This window comes from Lissotriton helveticus, chromosome 3_2, assembly GCF_964261635.1.
Source record: "Lissotriton helveticus chromosome 3_2, aLisHel1.1, whole genome shotgun sequence".
NCBI classification, from domain to species: domain Eukaryota; kingdom Metazoa; phylum Chordata; class Amphibia; order Caudata; family Salamandridae; genus Lissotriton; species Lissotriton helveticus.
The window spans coordinates 393,894,976-393,914,138 of record NC_136062.1 but is presented as its reverse complement, the minus strand read 5'-3'; the positions used below and the strand labels follow the sequence as shown (position 1 = coordinate 393,914,138).

Below are 19,163 nucleotides of genomic sequence, written 5' to 3'. Positions count from 1 at the left end.
AGTGAATAATGTTGCATTATTATTAGCAATGCCAATAGCTCAGACTTTTATAATGCGAGACCTATTGCATTGCAAATGCTTGTTGGACTACTCCGTTCCCCTTTAGTGCTGTAAGGATGGACTCAAAACATATGACACGTTAGTAGCTAAAGATCCCGTACTGGCTGAAGATTTCATACATCATATGGAACTTTTGACAAACTGATTTAGTAAGCCTGTAAGACTAACATGTTTGCTCGGCGAATAAATCACTTTATTTGGGAGTTCAGAGGCTTTGAGCATCTCTGTAGAATGTTATGATAAGGCTTTGTCGAATGGGCAGCAAGCATAAAGTACTACAGAAGCAGAACCACGCACATGAGGGCTTTACCAAGGTGGGCTGAAGCCCAGCTGATCAAATAAACCTACCGAGTTACTTCCTGGAAAGTGGGTGCAAGAAACTGTTCCTGTCAAAGGGAACCGCGGAGACAGCACTTGGAGAGGTGATTTTTCTTCTGAAGGGCAGAGCACACACAGCCCAGCGCCTCGGTGCTGCAAACACCACTCTCGGCTTCACCTCACTCTAACCTTTTGCTCTGCACTGGAGGTCAGCAGAAAAGCGCCCTGACACGATTGATTTTCGGAGTCCGCTGATAAAATGTTAGTTACTCAGTGACAAGCCTCGACGTCAAAGGAATGCGGGCTGGGAGGGGGCGTCTGCGGCATTTCCCAGTGCTTTTACGGGTCGTCTCTCGTTGCCAAGTTGAACAGCTCCAGGGCTTTGTCGTGCATTGTGCGCTGTTACTAGTACCTCCTAGACAGGGTATAGCCCCGTTTCTCTTTGAAATAAGATAGCATCTGGTTTCCTGGCATTTGTGAGACTTTTTCACCTCTCAAACAATGTCTGAACAATAAATCGTGCCCCCCACACGAGAGCGGCTCGTCCACTCGTTGCCAAAAGTGTTTTGTGAAGTGTTGCCACGTAGTAGTAATGCGGAGAACATAACTACAACTAATAGGAACACAACTTCAAGGTTGAGTGAGCTACTCACACATGGAATGTAACAAATTGAGGGTATCCCATACCATGTGTGACTCTTCTAGGCAGATAGGGAGTTGCATTTCTAGGTCTGGCCTACAGCGCGCTTATGCTGCCTTGTCAGCCTCATGTTGTCCCGATAAAAATACGTAGAAATGTAAATGCATAGAAGGGATATATGCATAGAAGACATTTTGGTCACATGTGATTTTAAATTTGCTTCCATAATCCCCTGCCTACAGCAGTGGGTCTGCCCACTTCAGACAATGGCTCTCTTCACAGTGAGAAATAAATTTTTCACTTTCACTTGTGACCATCCACCTTGAAAGAAGCGCACTTTAGTGTCAGCTGGTGACCAATCTCTGCTTTTATTTCTGGTTTAGGACGTATTTTGGAACTTAGTGGTGAGATACTGTCACAAACGTCAGAGGCAGACTGTCCATCTTGTTACAAGTGCATTATATGTTATGTAACTTGTAATAAGGCAGATAGGATATCCGTCACATATTTGTCACTGTCTAATGCGTCCACCAAACTTAAAATCAACCCCTTATATTCATGCATTTTTTAATTTATGTTTGTAATTAGTTGTTTTTTTCTTACAAACGTATGCTCGCCACCTATGGACGGAACGATTTGTACTTCTTTTTTAATTAATATAACACTTTTAATGTCTATTACATGTGTTTGCAAAAAAATATATACAAACATTTATAAAAAAAAAAGCATGTTAGACTATGCAATACCAGACCAATTTGCTTTACCGGTGCTTGTTTAACATTGTATGTATCATTTCAAAATATTCCCACTCTGGAAAGTAGTTTTGGGTAAACATTCAAGACTGCCTGAAGGTGCCACACCTAACAAGGGGTCCGTGTTGTAGCTATGTGATGTAAAGATAAAATTGAGCTCTTCTTAGCTGCGAATGTTTCTGAGTCCACAACATGTTTCTATCTGCTTATTTCAGTTTTGCTTCAGGTGTTTTGTTCCAGACTTTCTGGTTTCTCTGACAACACGGATTTCCCTTTCCTATGGCCACGCCCCTCTTTAGAATTCTCGAACTCTGAGGTCACATGTGCCTCCTGCATTCTTGCAGCCTGAGGCGAAGACACTCTCTGTTAGTGAACTCACAGCTGTTACTCACCACGAAGCGCTTCGACCCTCTTCAGTGGTAGTAAGCGCTATCTACATGCAAGTACATTTCATAGAAAGAGTACAACAATGCAAAGTGAGGCGGGAGAGGATGGAATGCTCTGACGTTGATGTCAAGCGGTCCAACCCGAGCTCTGAACCAGGAGCTCGTCACACGCAAGGATACAACTCATGCAGATGTGAAGAACCCCGGGGCCTCATTTATGAAAAGTGACGCATCGGAAGCGCAAAACTGACGCAAGGCCTCATAAATGAGGCCCCCGAATTCTTGGTGAATGCAAGAGCGCACTGCACGTGTCACGTGACACCGGGTCACCCACGGCAGCACTGATGTTTGTTTGTGACGGAATCAAAACAACTGTTCAAATAACGGGGAATATAGTGTTGAATGCTGCGGTTAGTTTAAATGACCATCCGTAAGTGGGGAGGTTAAACCATTTTAGATGCGTAATAAACATACACATATTAAATTACATTAATCATTAGAAACAAAACCGTTACAACCAATTCCCCCAAATTAAACCCATATCTTTGTGTTTGTGAAGTAATTGCCAGTTTCAAACTCAGGCGAAGATATTGTGGTATAAGGGGGGTTCATTTTACAGCCTGTCACTCACTAGGAGCAGGAAGGGGTCCCCGCTATTCTTACCTAGGACGGTAAATTTCAAAAGTTTCTATTCCAGCCTCGGAACTCATTCACCATGGAATGCCCCTGCGCCCGCATCCGAGCTGGGCTCCAAAGTTACTACAGAAGACCCCATAACATAACACCACAGCATGAAATAACACGGCACGTGTCCTTGCTAGCGCATATTCAACTGGGAGGTTCTTGGCACTATGTAGCAGAAGTTTATTGTTACTCAACTATTTGGTACTCCTTTCATCCATCTCAGGGGTGTGACAGGCTGTATGGACTGCCAACATGTTACGGGGGAGGAGTCACAGAGAATCACTCATTAGTGAACGGTACCACCTGACACAGCCATGTAATTATGGGACACCACATTCCAGCCGGGGTCCAACAGGTGCAGAAGCAATCCACCAAGACTACAACACCCATAATGCACTAGGTCATTAAATAAAAGCACAGGATTGAAGCAAAATGTACTCGATGGCGTCTGGTAAACTTATTTTCAAAACAGTGTCTGTAGAGCTCTGCTACAAATGAGCACTTTCACAATGTTGCCAAGTGGACATGTGTTAGCATACTTTTCCCTAGACCAGTGTAACGCTGGTTAAGACATTTCACTTACAAGCAGTTTCTTTCTTCATGCATAAGAGACGTGACAACAGGTGCCATGCGACCCGCGCAGCCTCTCCCGTTTGTATGGCATGTTCAGAGAGCCCGGGCAAGCAGAGAGGACAGACACCCACGTAACCTACGCCACAAGTGTAGTGTGAAATAAAGAGCCCTTACCAGCCTGCGCGCAGGTGAGGCGTCCACGCGTCCGGGTCCTGCCAGTCCACGCGTCAGGGTCCCGCCAGTCCACGCGTCCGGTCCCGCCAGTCCACGCGTCCTGCGCCTCTGCTGGGAAGCGGAGAGCAAAATGTTTCAGAAGCCAAAGGCACACAAACACACCGAGAGCACACAGCAAGCAAACCCCGGGAACGAGCTGCCACTCCCACCTCCGAGAGCTGCCTGTGAGCGGGGTGATTCACAACATAAACTATCCGCAGGAATGCCTGGAGTACAAAGAGGTGCCATTAACTGTGCCCGCGACAGGCGGGTGACAAAGAGGCAGCCCGCTTCACAGCGCTGCCCTGGACCAGCGCTGCCGCACGCCCCCTTCATGCCCAATCCAGAGCCCTCTGGTCTATAATGGATGCATTCCCGGAGGAATAAAAGGTGCGCATCTTTTATTCTACAAACAGCCACGGCACATCAAGACCTCTCTTTAAAGTGCAGCCGCTACGAGGCCGGCACCGGCCACGCTCCTTTGCATCTTGCGGAGTTTCAGAGATGACCATTTAATTCTAAAATTAACATATTTTAACATATAGTATTCCATGCAAGTATTGATGCTTCATAGCACTTTAACTTCGGGTGATACTATTATGGTAAACAACAGCACAACTTTCATTAACCATACTAAGATATACTGCTCTGGTGGCACAGCTGCTATTCAAAACAAGCTTTGGCAATGGCAACAGGTGCGGCTTATAAATAAAAGTGACTCTCCAGGCATTCATGGGATAAGGCACTCAAAGATCATGAAACATGCTGTCTATCAATGATCCCTGCACTCATGAATCCAGTCATATTTCCGATAGCTCATTTTTGTATTCGCCTCCTTATGCAACCACAATTAAACACATATACAGACTCAACTACGTATGCAAGATCAAAGAATAGAAATACGAAACATATTGTTGCCTAAATGTGGCGGTCGTATTCTTGCAATAGCAAAATAAATGAAAGAAAGCAGTCGGGGGCCATCTTGTAACTGAATTGTACATCGTTTTGGTTGTTTTAAGGTTCCACCATGGCCGTCATTGGTAGAAGCAATATCTATGCATAACAAATCAATGGTATACTAAGGACAACACTATTTTCATGATGGCCGCCTGGTTGAGTGCCAGTGGCCATGAGGTTGCGACGCACTATTAGTGACAAGCAGGTGGCCCATTATGGCCTGTCTGGGACGATGAAGAATGTTCTAAAAAATGGGGGTACATTTAATCATTGTTGACATCATTAATGACATCTCAAATGGCATAATTGATGTAATCACTGGTGACGTCTCACATTATATCAACCATTATATTGTGATTCATGCTACTACATAAATCTTTACATTATTTTACAAAAAGAAAGCTGATATTAAAGGGCAGGGCTGCTGGAATTATGCAGCAGGAGAGTACCAAATTATGCGTCACGGTTCACTAAATTATGTGGCAAGATTTAGATGTTTCTAATACTCTTCTGATTGTTCTAATAAACAACTGGTTACCACTATGAAAAGGCAAATTATGCAGTTTCAAGCGGCACATTTTGAGTTTGCATCACTTCATTATTTTGTCCTTTATACACTTGGCATAGGTGTCACTTCCTTAGTACCAGTTTAACATCCAAATATAGCAATAAGTAACAGAGACCTTCGCAGAAGGCCTTCGGTTGCGCAACAACACATGTCCGCTGTATTTTTACTAGATTTGATCCATTTGATCTAGAAAGATTTTTTTTTTGTTTAAATCTAGCAGGTTGTTCAGCAGAAGAGTGATATGTGGCAAATGTAGAAAAATCATAATTATGTAGAAAACACCACTGCTGCAAAATCATATAGTTCCAGTGGCTGCGGTAAAGGCCTATAGTCATGTACCGAATAGAGTTGCCGTGTGTACACATTGAGTGCATAGAATGGAAATAGTGTGAGCCCATGAGGCAAGTTTAATTATAAATGTTGAAAGTTGTATGGTACACTGTTTACAAATCGGAACAGTTTGGGTCCCAGTAGTACTTGATGTTAAACGAGGTAAATGCTGAGCGCTCCCGATATAAATAGCACAGATATGTTTCACAGTGGGTTGAGACTAAAAGCCTCAGCCTTTTGCAAAAAATCTGTACGAATGGCCAACTCTCATTTTGATAATAGATTATCCAGCAATGGATGTCTGGGCACGTGCCTATGAAAAAAATGGTTGTAATGCATTTCTATAGAAAACGTCTATGTTATAAGAACATTAATATGGTGTGGATATTTATTTCCAGAACTTTGCTGAGATACTGAGGCATTGCAAATTGTTGAATAATGTAGTGGTGACCCACTTAGTGGTGGTTTAACGCACACTGGGAATGCAAGCACGACTTAAAGTTGCATGCCATTGTACTCATCTCAGGAATATATGTGTGTATTTTACCCAACTAGGCAGCCTGGCCACAGAGCCTGGCAAGAGGTGTCTAAACAGTAGCAAAATCATACCTGTGAACCTCTTGCCTGAAAGTTGCAGGCCATATGAAGTGCTTAAGATGGTGATTCCAATTAGGTGAAAACTGCGTTAACTCTTTTTTGGAGGGTTTTAACCTTTCAAAAGGTGTGATCACTGTTAAAGTCTACTATCACATTTTGTTTGTTTGGTGAGTAAATACTAGTAAAAAGAGGGTAACATTAACCAAATGTGGGCACCTTGACAGATAAGCTGCATGACCAGCATGTGGGTTGAAGTTATGTCCATCCTCACTAATTAAATTCAATTCGATATCTTAATTTCGATTTTTAGAAATCATAAAAGATTACACACTATATAAAATATTCATACAACAATACATCAGTACATCAAGGCATGACCTGCCCGAATTAACACAGTTATAAATATCAATCAATGTCCTATTAGCAATTTTCCTTTTTGATAGAATACTTAGCACAGGTGCAGCTTGCAGAATTACTACAAGACTACAAACCCTATAGGACACTGTCACAATGACAGGATGTTCTCATCAGTGATGTCATCACTGTAGCCATTTGGCATGTCATGAGTGTGACTAAATGAGGTCATAACCTGTGCATTATGACAGGTTACCAGTTATAGTAATTAAACGAAACTATAACTGGTGAATTGTGATGTACACCTCGAATGCCCAACACACTGATTTTATTGACAAACTGACCTCAATGCTGTTGTATGGTCTACAAGCTCCTGGTGTTGGGGGTGACACAGAGGCCGACCAACCCGATCTGACCCTCTCAAACACTCCTAACCTTGGAGTCATGCAGCACTTTAGGAGACGGGTGGATACAATGTAGTTTTTCGATATTTAGAGGAGTATGCACCCAAAGGCCAAGGAGTACTCGTTCTATTCCCCGTGCAGCACCCCCACAGTAGAATAGACTTCTGGTTGTGGAAGCAAACAATGTGGGCTGAAAGTGCTTGACACTGAGCAATTGGGACTCACCCTATTGGACCACAGGCCTCTGACAATTATTGTGACCTAGGGGAAGAGTAATGCAAAGGTACCCACTATGAGGCTGAGGGCTGCAGCGCTATCAGACCACCCATTTTGTGATCCAATAGGCACACACATTACAGAATACTTTGCTGAAAATGAGGCCCACAATGGATGGTAGAGTACATTTCAAGATATGGTGGAGAAATTCGGAGCCGAGCACGGCTAGTTCCTGGTTTATAACGCACTGACAAGTAGGGTGCGATTCTTATGGGGCCAGGATGCTCCTGCTAGTTGGGAGTTATTGGAGAACCCGCTGACACATGGCAGTGGGCGCAATAGGAGTACGATATTATGGAATGCTCTGCAATCATAACTGCCATGCTCCTGCAATAACGCTAAAGGTAAATGGGCTCAATGCGTGATTTTGGCGATGCTGGATAAACAGTGAGTACTAACCATGCATTTATCAAGCGAGTGTCCTGAAACTCAAGTTTCAAATGTATTCAGTTCCCAAACATGCATCAGGCCTATCTCTGTCTTCGAAGCACTCTTGATGCATGTTTGCAAATGTCTTTTCCCAGTCTCTGGTGTGGTGCGTGAGACGCAGACCCTTATCACGGGGTATGAGAGTGCCCAGTGGTAGCAAAAGCCTGGGAGGCGGTGTTGTTGAAGCTGTCTGACCTAATTGGTAGGGAAAAGGGTATAGACCATAGTCTTTGCCTACTGGGCTGGATGCCCAGGACAAAAAAGAACAAACAGGAGGTCAGGTTTATTGACCCAGCACTTTTACTATACAAATGTCACATTGCGATGGTTTGGAAGGCAGTGGGGTCTTCACAGGTGTGGATATGGTTTGGGGACTTCAAAAAGTGGGCAATGGCTGAGATGTTTGTCATTCACCCTATTTACAGAGAGGGTGGATGGGCAATGGGGATTATGGTTTAGGATTTATAGATTGCTAAATTGGAGGCGGGATCTTATGAAAGGCCACCCTGAGCGTGGATTTATTGGACGCATCATGGACTCAGATAAGGTTTCCCCTTGGAAGGTTAGGGCGGCACCAATAGTAGTAGAGAATGGCTGGGGGCAGGACCTAAATGAGGAGGGATTCATTGCTGACGGGCTATTGCTTGAAGTTGCTATCTGTGGGTATCAAGGCATACATGCTGCAAGGGTCTTGGGCAGGCATTGTTTCTGCTGGTGTGCCCTTGGGTACCTTGTCTCTGCCGAGTGGCATACGCATAAAAGTGAGTACGTATAGGGACACCTGTTAAGTTCCCTTAGCATATTATTGCTCTTGTTTAGTGAGATACAGTCTTCTTACCCCGGATCTAATACACCATGTTGATGTATGTGAGGACATGTAACCTTTGTTTCTGGGCTTTGTTGGTTTGTTTTGCTATGTAGCGTATTGTTGGCTATTAGTGATGTCCATTATGCGTCGGTTAATGTAAAAAAATCTAATAAAGGGCTATTTATAAAGTACTAGAACTGGCAAATTGTAAGCAATTTGGTTTTAAAGTAGGTCATTTTTTAAATGTAAATGATGCTCTTATTACCGTATCTAACTATAACACCTCTTCACCCATTGTTATTTTCAGTGAGTTTCTGTGTTAAAAAAAAACATATTCTGACTTGAGCATATGCTAGTGTGCAGTGGGGTTGGGCCTTGAAGCAAGGCCTCCTGCCAGTCCCTGCGGCCACCCCCCCATGGTAACAAATCTCTGATACACAAAGCCTTCAATCGTGCAGAACAGTGGATGGTTGGCCGGAGGCCCTGGCCATCCAACCTCCTGCAGGCACCAAATCCCTTGCCTTGCACAGCAGCGGCCATGTGCAGCGGGGAGTGGACACAGGGCCTTGCCTCGTGCCAGGATGTGAACTAAACTTCCCATGGGCACCCAGTGCCCCATTGTGCAGAACAATTGGTAATATGCAGTGAGTGTTGTGCCCTGTAAGGAGACCAACCCCCTGCTGAGCACAGCCTTTGCCCTGCCCCCACTCCCGCGGGTCTCAAGCTCATGCTGTGCGTCCAGACCCCGTAGCCAAGTTTGCACAGGTGTCCACCTTCCTTGCTATGCACAGCACAGCCTTTGGCCTTGTACAGTGGGGGGTGGGCTTCTGGCAAGGCTCTGCACTCAACAGACTGTGCGTACCCAACCTCCTGCTGCACATGATCCTTGGCGGTAAACAGTAGAGGATTGGCCACAGAGCATAACTTCCCATGTGCTCACAACTGGTGCTCACACCCCCACTGAGCACAGGCTTTGTCGTGAGTTGCACATTTATCCAACCCCCTGCTTACAGCTTTCAGCCTTGCGCAGCAGTGGGCTGTCCCTGCGCCCAACCCACTGCAGATGGCCAACCCCATACGCACCATCTCTGGTCAGGATCTCCGTATTAGTGGCCCATGGCATAGCCCGGATCTGGATCTTGTCTGCACTTTTTGGATCAAAATGAATGACCTTTTTTCTTAATCAATCCCTGGTAAATACAGTTCTTGACGCAAAGCACCTACCTCACAGGCGCACAGAGCAGGATGCAATGAGGTGAACAGAGCTGGTCCTTTGGAGCTGTTGTAAAGGGAATCCCCAAAGAGGCAGTGTTTCTAGATGAATGACCACAACCTGGCTTATGTATGACACTCTTCTCCTTATTTATTAGAACTTGCTGTGCTGTAGACACCGGGTGCTACGAGTAACCAGCACGATACGTGTTTTATTGATCACACTTAAATGCAAAGCATTTGTGAGGAACTGAGCTTGTGATCTGCAAGTTGGATGCAGATACCAGCAGGAGGTGCATGAACCCTGCCAGCAATCTTTCGAGAAGCCTGAGACACGCAGAGAATACCATGATCCACCATTACCGAAGTAACTAGGCGGTGTCAAGGGCTGAATACCAACCACATTGTTTGGTATTTATTTGTAAGTGTTTTTGTCAAGCTGTATATCAGCACAGACATGTACCTAATACTACAGAATGAACAGCCAGCCTGGAGCACAGCTAAATGTTCAATTATGGCGACGACTAGAGCCAGGAAAGCTCCGTCTTAAGACCCTGAACTCAGACCTGAATATGAACCTTGCACAATAGAGTTTCTCTGAACTCTCTTCATCCTGCTAAAGGGAGCACAGAGAGGGCCACTGCCTACTGGAATTTGAGTGATAGGTTCTTGTGCTGAAATCAAGGTTACATTTTTGAAAAGCGCGGGCAGCTCCGGTCTCTGACACTTTTGAAGTGTGCTGCCCTGCTACTTGACACCCTTTGAAGCATAGAAACATTTGATCTGGTGTGTATTCCTCACACAAACCCTAAGAGCACAATACTGCGTCTTTCAGTTGCCAATGATTTCGAGGAGCGCTTCACAGGAGTGTGACCCAGTTCTCTTTCCGTCCCTTCCTCAAGGACTCCTCAAAAACAGCTGTCAGCGAGGCAGGGCCATTTATTTTGTTTCAATGCGTCGGCAGAAGCTTGGAATCAAAGATGCAAGACTGGAGTCAAAGTACATGCTCACAGGGAAAACAAAAGCTTGGAAAAAGTAGAAAATATGGGACAAGATTCTTGAAAAAATAGTAAATGTATTCCTGCATCATTATAATTCGTGCGGAGTAAATTGGGAGCTTTTATCATTCACGCGAGTACTTTTTGAATTCATGTTTGAATCCCAAGTTTATCTTCTCTATAGACCTTTATGCATGCGTATTCCTTTTAAAAGACTTTAAAAAATAGGAAGAATCTGCCTTTCTCAACAATTTTGCTGCTTGGACAGCGAAATATTTTCCACCAATTGAAGCACTTCGGTGGAGCCACCCTCTCCACAGCCAAACTTTGAAATTCTCTCCTGGACACGGGCTTAATTTGAGCTGGTGGTTGCCAGTGGGGACTACCGGCAGCTATTTTTGGGGATTGGATTTTATTTTTCCTCATCAAACATTTCCGAGAGCAAGAGAGGGGAAAAAAACACAAAGGGGAAAGTACCAGGAAAAGAAAGAAAAAACCATCACAGAGAGAGAAAGGAGGAACCTGCAGGAGTGAGATAAAGGGGCCGAGAGTGTCTGGTAGTGGATTAAAGAGGCGCAGGGTAAGCTCAAGACTACATAGTCTTGGGGTTCGGCTCGCTGACATTTCATAGCACCGGCCATGGACTTCTTAGCAGAGCGTTGGACACCGACACTCATATGGCCAGGGACTATCTATACCCCCTCCTCCCTTATTAAACCTTATTTAATGACATGAGAAGAATTTCTTTCGCTGCAGGCGACAACCCCCGGCCGTATTTAATAAACATAAAATTAAACAAAAAATTGAAATAAACAAATATTTACATGAGTTCGCAGAAAACATTTGCATTACATTGATTACAATTGATAAATACAGATGTCAGATGGCTAACCTTAACTTAATTCTAGTACAAAGGTATTTCCTATCCGAATCTAACAAATCATCCATAATCATACAGCAGTTACTTTTCTGTGTATCATATTTGGATCTACGGCAAGGTCACTAACTGGTGTCGGATCCTTATCAATAAAACACATCCTCCAGTCTGAGTGAGCATGCGCAGAGGGCCGTTTACCATGAGGGTACTCCCCTCCCCCCCGGTAACCCCCGTATGCTCTATTAACTCCATTAAAGGGGGCCCTTGCATTTATGCGCCGTGAAAGGGGGCCCTTGCATTTTGTGCACGTGCGGGGTGGCCAACCAGCCTAGAGGCTGGTGTGGCAGGCTGTGAAGTGCGTAGTTAAGAGGCAGACTCTCGCCTCCTCAGCCTTTTAACCCTTACCTGCCAGGCCAGTTCTAACCAGCCTGATCTTCTCTCCTCATGTGACCCGGAAGTGATTCTATCTTTAGTCTCAAGTGTGTAGGGTTAAAATGGAATTGGAGAGTAGTACAACCCTTTTAAGAAAGTGTGAGAACTATAGTATCTGTTGCTGTTGAAATATTGATAGCCCCAAAGGAAAAGTAAATGTTTTATTTATACGTTCGGACAGTTTGTGAGATACAGAAAAAGAGGAAAAGTAAAGTGGAGGTGATGTAATGAAGTACATGCAGTCAGGCAGAGTAAAACAACTGCGATGAAGAGGAGGGAGACAAGCTGATAGAGTCATGGAGAGAAAGAGAATGTGGCTTACAGAAAATGATTGTAGAGGAAAGTGATGCGAAGTGAATGAGACACTCAGAAGACCACCTCCTTAGACAGATCTTAACAATATTTAATTCACAGTCTCATATTTTCAGAATATGAAAATTTTCATGTCTAATTATTCACAACTACATCATTGCTGTGACACAACCGCACAACACTGAGTGACCATTATTCTGGGCTTCCCGCCCAACACTCCCGCACCTACGGCACCCAGCACCCCACTCTCTGATCCCTGAAACTCAAAAAGTTCTGCCACCACCCACAAAACACTACACACTCACATGCAGCAGATGCATGCACCTCAATCCCCGGTCACTCATTAAACATGCCAGAGATCTGGTGCCTGCTACACGACAATGCCCCTGACCTACTTTTTCACACAGAAACCTGGCTGAAACTATGCATCGGCACCTGACATGACCACAGCTCTGCGCCCTGGCTACAAGATTGCCATGCAAGACAGATGGTATAACTAAGGTAGGCTTAGTTAGTTAGATTGTCCGACTTGTCACAGACCTGTCACTGACCCAACGTATGCTGGATGAGAATCAAGAGCATAGTATTAGTCGAGCAGTGTGTCAGAAGAATCGGGAATTGCTGAGGGAGAAGATTCGATGACCCAGTCGGGGTCCGAGTGTTAGTCGCAGAGAGAGAGAGAGAGAGAGAGAGAGAGGGGTGTAATACTGGTGTTGCACTTAGCTGAGGTCCTGGCCTGATCTATACCTATCCTGTCCTGATCTGCATCGGTCCTGTCCTGAATCTGCACCTGTCCTGTTCCATTGGCACCGGATTTGTTGGGAGCCCTGTCTTTGCCCCAGCCTATGGCCAGGGTTGGTCTTCACACCATTCTAGGTAAATATAATCTCTGCTGTAATGTCTTTGTACCGTTTCCTTATCTCACCCTTCGCAGGTACCAATGTCTAAAAGAAATTTCATAATATTCCTACAAATCATTGATTTATTATTTACTTACTTGAAAAGGCTTTAACTGAGGAACTTTTGTAAAATGCTCTACAAGTGGACCAAGTGGACATCGAGAGTCAAGCCTACTACCTTCAACTGTGACCTGGCCTGGATTTCAGGTGCATCCCACTGAAAGTTCCGGAGCTCCAGACTTCCAGATTTGACCGAGCCCTCATGCAAAAGCAATTTGTCGACGTTGGATCGAAATCGGTCTGCTGGAGGGGATCAAATGACGTCAAGAGAAAATCCTCCATAAACGTTTCAAAGTCCAAGCGCGACCAGTTATCCTGAGTAGGTGCTATATGTTTTTAACCACTGTGAAGTGTTAAATCTTCAAAAATTCATATCTCCGGTTCCCTACATTGAATCTTTGTAATTTTGGTGCCATTTGAAAATACAAATATTTCCTATTGTTAAACAGTTTTTATTTTGTGTTGTGTCTTACTTATTTAATGTATTGGTGTTTTTAAATGTTTTTCATACCTGTCTCCTGAGTTAAGAGTGCCTGCTCGCAGCCAGCTACCAAGGGTTGAGCCAGCGGCTAATGTATTGAGACCTTGTCTGAACCCTATATTGCATGGGTGGCCTTATTGCTAGAGGTGGGTGCATACTTACCCCTATTATAAACCCATCTTCAAAAAACATTGTTATGCCTTTTTCTGCTATTTATTAAAATCAATGCTGACATGCAAGGAATTAAACTCACGAGTTCCACAAACCTCCATTTGTCACGAGTATTCACCTCATTGAGCCATCCTGCCAAAAAACATATACTTAAGCAGAGTGACTGCTGTGATAAAAAGATTGCTTAAACCTATAAAAATAAATTAATTTTGCTCAACAACTACTACAACTCGCCCACAAGTTGTTCCCTGTTGTTCCCTGTTTCCCGAAGATCCAACCTCGGATGCGGGTGTCTGACTCGCGCAGTCTCTAGTCTGTCATAAACGCCATTTCCTTAATGCTGTAATGTTATATACTTTTTATGGACTGTTTGACTACCTTAATTGCTGTATTTTTGGTTGACTGTTGACTTGTTGACTGTTGTGACCCACACAAATTCTCCAATGTAGTTCGAGTATAATTCTTTCCATAACATGTCTTGCACTCTGATACCTTAGGGTCTAGTTAGCACTATATAAGACTTAAAAAAAAGAATACTATAATATTGCAAATATATGCAAGCTTTGAAATCACACATGACGTAGACATGCCTAATTACCAGTAAAGTGTGTGTTACACAAGAAAACATCCAACCTGGATGTTCTGAGGTTGGCTCACGTGGTCAGGCACTATGCCATGACTGGGGAAACGTGGCTACACCCCACTTCCTGCAGAGTAGGGGGGCACAGGAAGTGGTGGGTGCTTTATGTCAGCCTTTAGTTGACAGTAGCTCAAAAGTCCGTTCCCTGTCCAAGTAACACTACACAAGCGCTGCTTGGATGAAACTGGCCTCAGCAATGGAAGACACAGAATATGTCATCATTTGATTATTTCAAGACATTGGGCACCAGTGAGAACAATTAAGGCTCTGTCTGTTGACAGATTCTGTTGTTCCTGCTGATATATCGTAACAGAATCCTAATGTAAAGAGATTTTCTTGCCAACAGGCCCACTGCACGTTGACTGTTTAGTAGCATAGGTGTTTTACATTAACGATTACTGCCCATCACTGTTTGCTGCTCACAGCCCCTGTAGATGGCTAACCCTTCTGAATTTTATAATCTGACTAGTGTCTACAGCCACTTTTTCATGTATGTTGGAAAGTCTAGCAGCCACCTTCGTTCCTGTTATTAGGTCATCTTTATTATTAGTTGTAGTCATACTGAATTATAAAACACAATAAATAGGAGGCTGTGAAACAATGGGGGACAATGGAGTTGAGTAAATTATGCAGGTTTGAAAGACACACACTTTTATGCAGGACGTTATGTGGCATTATTTGTGTGCTATTTTGACTTCTACACATATTAATGTAAAGGAACCCCAACACTGCCGAAAATACAGAGGCTCTTAGGAATGGACACAATACTCACTCTACAAATGCATTCAAAATGTTACTCAATAACAAATGATGTTTCTGTCATGTACAGAACAACCTTTTGTTTACACTCTGTCCACTCAAATTCCCAGAACATGTAAGAGATACAGGGGCAATTTTACAGATGTAGTTCTGTGCTTTTACCCTGCCATAAACGCTTCCAAGCTTTTTTTAATCGACCTGTAACTTCTCACTCCTTATTAGTAAAAGTGAAAAGAAGGCACAGCCCTTTCTATTTGTGCTGAACATAAATGACAATTCCCATTTAATTCCCGTGGCAGATGTTTTACGGTCAGTTCACAAGGATAAATATGAGAATATAAAAGAGTAGTGCGAGAGTACCACATTACTTACTCCAGAATGCCTTTCTGAAGGCACAAACCTACATGCTCACATTGCATGTAATAAAAGTTGTACCTCTTTAATTCTTCTAATTATCCAAACTTGGGGCCTGATTACGATCTTGGCGGACAGGTTTGCGCGTCACAAGCGTGATATATATCAAGTCCACCAAATTACAATTCCATAATATCCTATGGAAATTGTAATTTGGCGGACAGGATTTCCACTGCGTTTGTGACAGAGTATCCCATTCACCAAGATCCTTTCAGGCCCTATGTTTTAAAAGTGGTCTCTAGTTTTGGATGGCTTATGTGTCTCCACTATGAGCCATTTGAAGCACTTCCTTCTATTTCTAACGTCCTTGCAAAATTGATTGTATTGTGACAATACAGATGTATGATGTAAGTTCTTAACTATAAAATTCATATATAGAAACTTGCAGATATTAATATGTTTGCCCTCATATTAAATCTGGAGAGTCTTATTCAAATAACTGCTGGCTATCATGACTAAAAAGTAATCATTGATTTCGCGCAAATATGAGCGGGGTATTTTACGCTGCAGACAAAGCCCATCACTATTCAATCAATTATAGACATGGATACTAGCTGGATAATATTTTCACTTCTTTAGTTGGTACATGTTGTTTATTTGGTTGTGGGAATCAATAAATGAAAAACCTCCCTCATTTACAATACCATCCCCCTGCCCTGGATGGAGCTATACAGACCGGCTATTGGTAGGAGAAGTCATCCAAGGACTTGGTATGCATGGCATTTTCATCTTGGACACCTTGGAAAAATTGCATTTACCTCCTTGGACTACAGATCCCACAATGCTCTATCAAATATTCCCAAAGAACCAAGAACTGTGAGAGCATCGAATTGCACATACCTATAACTAGGCTTGTGCATCCCTTTGCTGTGACTCCAAACCTGGTTTGCTGCTGCCTGGAACTCCTTATCAGCTGCCTCTGCCTGTTGCTGCTTGTTTATGCATTGATATATGCATTGGTATTTGTTCATGCATTGAATCTCTGTGTACTGGAACTCTTATTGTTCATCCACTTCTTGCCTTGCTTCAACTAAAAACTGTGTCCTGCTCCTGTGCAGGTTGGTGTAGATTTCCCCCAAGCCTAGCTTTACTTTTTGCTTCCTCCTGTTTCTGCCTTCGATGTGCAGTCAGACGCAGACCTTGGCTGCTGCCATTCTAATTTTTTAATAGTTTGTTTTTGGTATAATGTACCTTTGATTTTTCCTTTTTTTTCTGTTCTTTGCTCATGTAACTGCTAAATCTGCTACCCTATTTCCTTGCTTTTGCTTCTTGGGGTATGTGCCCTTTCTCAGGGTTTCTTGTTTCGCAGTCGCCAGTTCACTTCCAGGCCAGTCACTTGCTTGCTACAGTTCCTAGTATATACTTCTGCCAGTCCTACCTTGTTTATTCCCCAGTTTTCAATGCCTTGCTCTAGAACAATTTTAACAGTTCTTGGTTGATATCTAATGCTTGCCTAGTTCCATTCTGTTGCTAATTTTGTCCTTTTGTATTGTTAGTCCTAGCTTGCACTTCAGTGTCTACTGCCCATCTGTGCTGTCTAACTTAAAGCTGTTTTACCTCTGCTGCTCGCCCCCGACTCCCCACGGGCTCGTGCTGTTCCACCTCTAATCTTGTTTTATGAGTAGTCTTAAGTACTTTAATTGTGTCAGTGTGATATTGCTATGTTCGTCGGTACTTCCACTGTGTCCACGGCTGGAACAATAGAGGCTTGTCTTGTGTATGAAAGAATAACTCTTCTTTGTGAACTAGGGTCCAGAATCCAAATAACTTCTGTTGCCTTTTGTCTTTGTGGTTTGCATGATGACTATCTGAAAGAGCAATCTGTAGAGAGGCGTAACCTTTGCCTATTGCTATGAAAAGGTCTGATTCTTACCTGGGTACAGCCCTGGTGGTAACCAAGTGTGTTTGTCCATAGCTGGATTGTTTCTATATTTGTACACATTAGGGGTGCTTTGCTTTCTCTGTCCTGTTCATGTCCCAGTCCCTTACCCTGTTTTTGCCCTTCCTTTCCTAGTGTATACCTTTGCCAGCTCCTGTACATCGGCAAACCATCTTTCAGCTTTCGAGCCTGATACTTCAAGACCTTAATGAGTGCTCCCCCAAGCCATATAACACTGAAATTCAATTTCTTCACATGTGCCATGTTTATGTGATAACATTTGCCAGATGGTGACTTATTTTCAAGTGCAGCAGAATCACAATTGTGTCAAAAATGCGCTTGCTGTACAATTGTAGAAATCAAGTGGCACTGACAACAAACAGCTGGACCAAGTGTACCACAATGCGGCTTAGAGATTGGAACAGATTGTTTACATATGTACATTGATTGCCTTTGAGGCCAAAAGTCCTGTGATGATATTATTCTTGTAAGCCTTAATACTTGGTGAAATTACATGACTGTTGCAGCTCATGGAACATACCACCTGGCCAAATGGGAGCTACTAGTTTGTAGGTCAGTTGGTGTAGGATATTGGGTCACTGGTTGAGGGAGTCATAAATCTACTCAAGCAGGAACCATAATTCTTGTCCGGATAAAACTGATGCAAAGCCCAAATTGACCTGTGCTCAATCCTCTGATTCATTGACACAAGAGCAGTCAGACCTAACTCAAACGTGTCAGCGCTCCATCCATCATCCCCATGTGTTTGCTTTGTTTGCCCTATATTGGCAGGGTAAGCTCAGACGTGGGTCCCTTGCTCACATTGCCACTGGATTAAAGCTTGCCTGGCTGATGAGAGGTGTTACCCTGAAACCCGTCGCAGGATGCTTGTTTCTGGTTCAGGAAAGACCTGGCTTGGCATTTTGGCTGTGCCCATGAGGCATAGGGTCAAGACTGATTTACATATAGCTGGGTCTGAACTGAGGTAGCGAAGTGAGCTAAAGAACGATGATGGATTCAACCCAGATCTGTGACTGGGGGTGAGTGTCTGTAAAGTTTCAGTGCTCCGTCCATCATCTCTTTGTGTTTGCTTTGTTCATCGTAATTTGGAAGGATATGCCCAGACGTGGGTCCCTTGCTCACTTTGCCACTGGATTCAAGCTAGACTGCAGATGAGGGGTGTTACTGTAACAGAAATAAAGCGGAAATACAACACAAGAAAAATCCCACAGCATTTAGAAAAATAAAGTAATACTTAATAATGGATTTGACGCTAATACAACAAAAATCAAATCAGTAGCACTGGAGATATGCAATTTTAAATATGTAGGTAAAAATAGTGCTTAAAAGCATAAAACGCCAACTGTTGTCTTCTGGTCATACCGGACAAGTACAAAATCACAAGTTCAGGCCGACCACGATGAAGCCCAAGCTGGATACCAGAACCATGTTAGGCCCCCTGAACAAAGTACCTCAAATCCTGGTTGCAGCATGTTGAGAGGTCCCATGTCAAGTATGTGTCATGCAGCAGCAGTACCATTGAAGGGCTCAGATGCAAGGTCCAGCATCAAGGGTGCATTACACAGATGTGGTACCTAGGAACTGTGAAAATATGATGCGAGCTACAGCAATGAGATGCAGCGGAGGCTCCAGGAAGCTGTGGGGCTGCAATGTAAGGTC

The 19,163-nt window shown here is 43.6% G+C and overlaps 1 protein-coding gene across 1 annotated transcript in view; it reads right to left on the bottom strand.

Annotated features, from left to right (window-relative positions):
- Window positions 1–19,163, bottom strand: part of SHANK2 (SH3 and multiple ankyrin repeat domains 2) — a 3,078,421-nt gene that overhangs the window by 2,513,076 nt on the left and 546,182 nt on the right. Inside the window, exon 3 of the mRNA XM_078684305.1 lies at window positions 3,588–3,698. The gene's annotated coding sequence lies outside the window, so the exon portion shown is untranslated. The remainder of the gene's footprint in view (window positions 1–3,587; window positions 3,699–19,163) is intronic.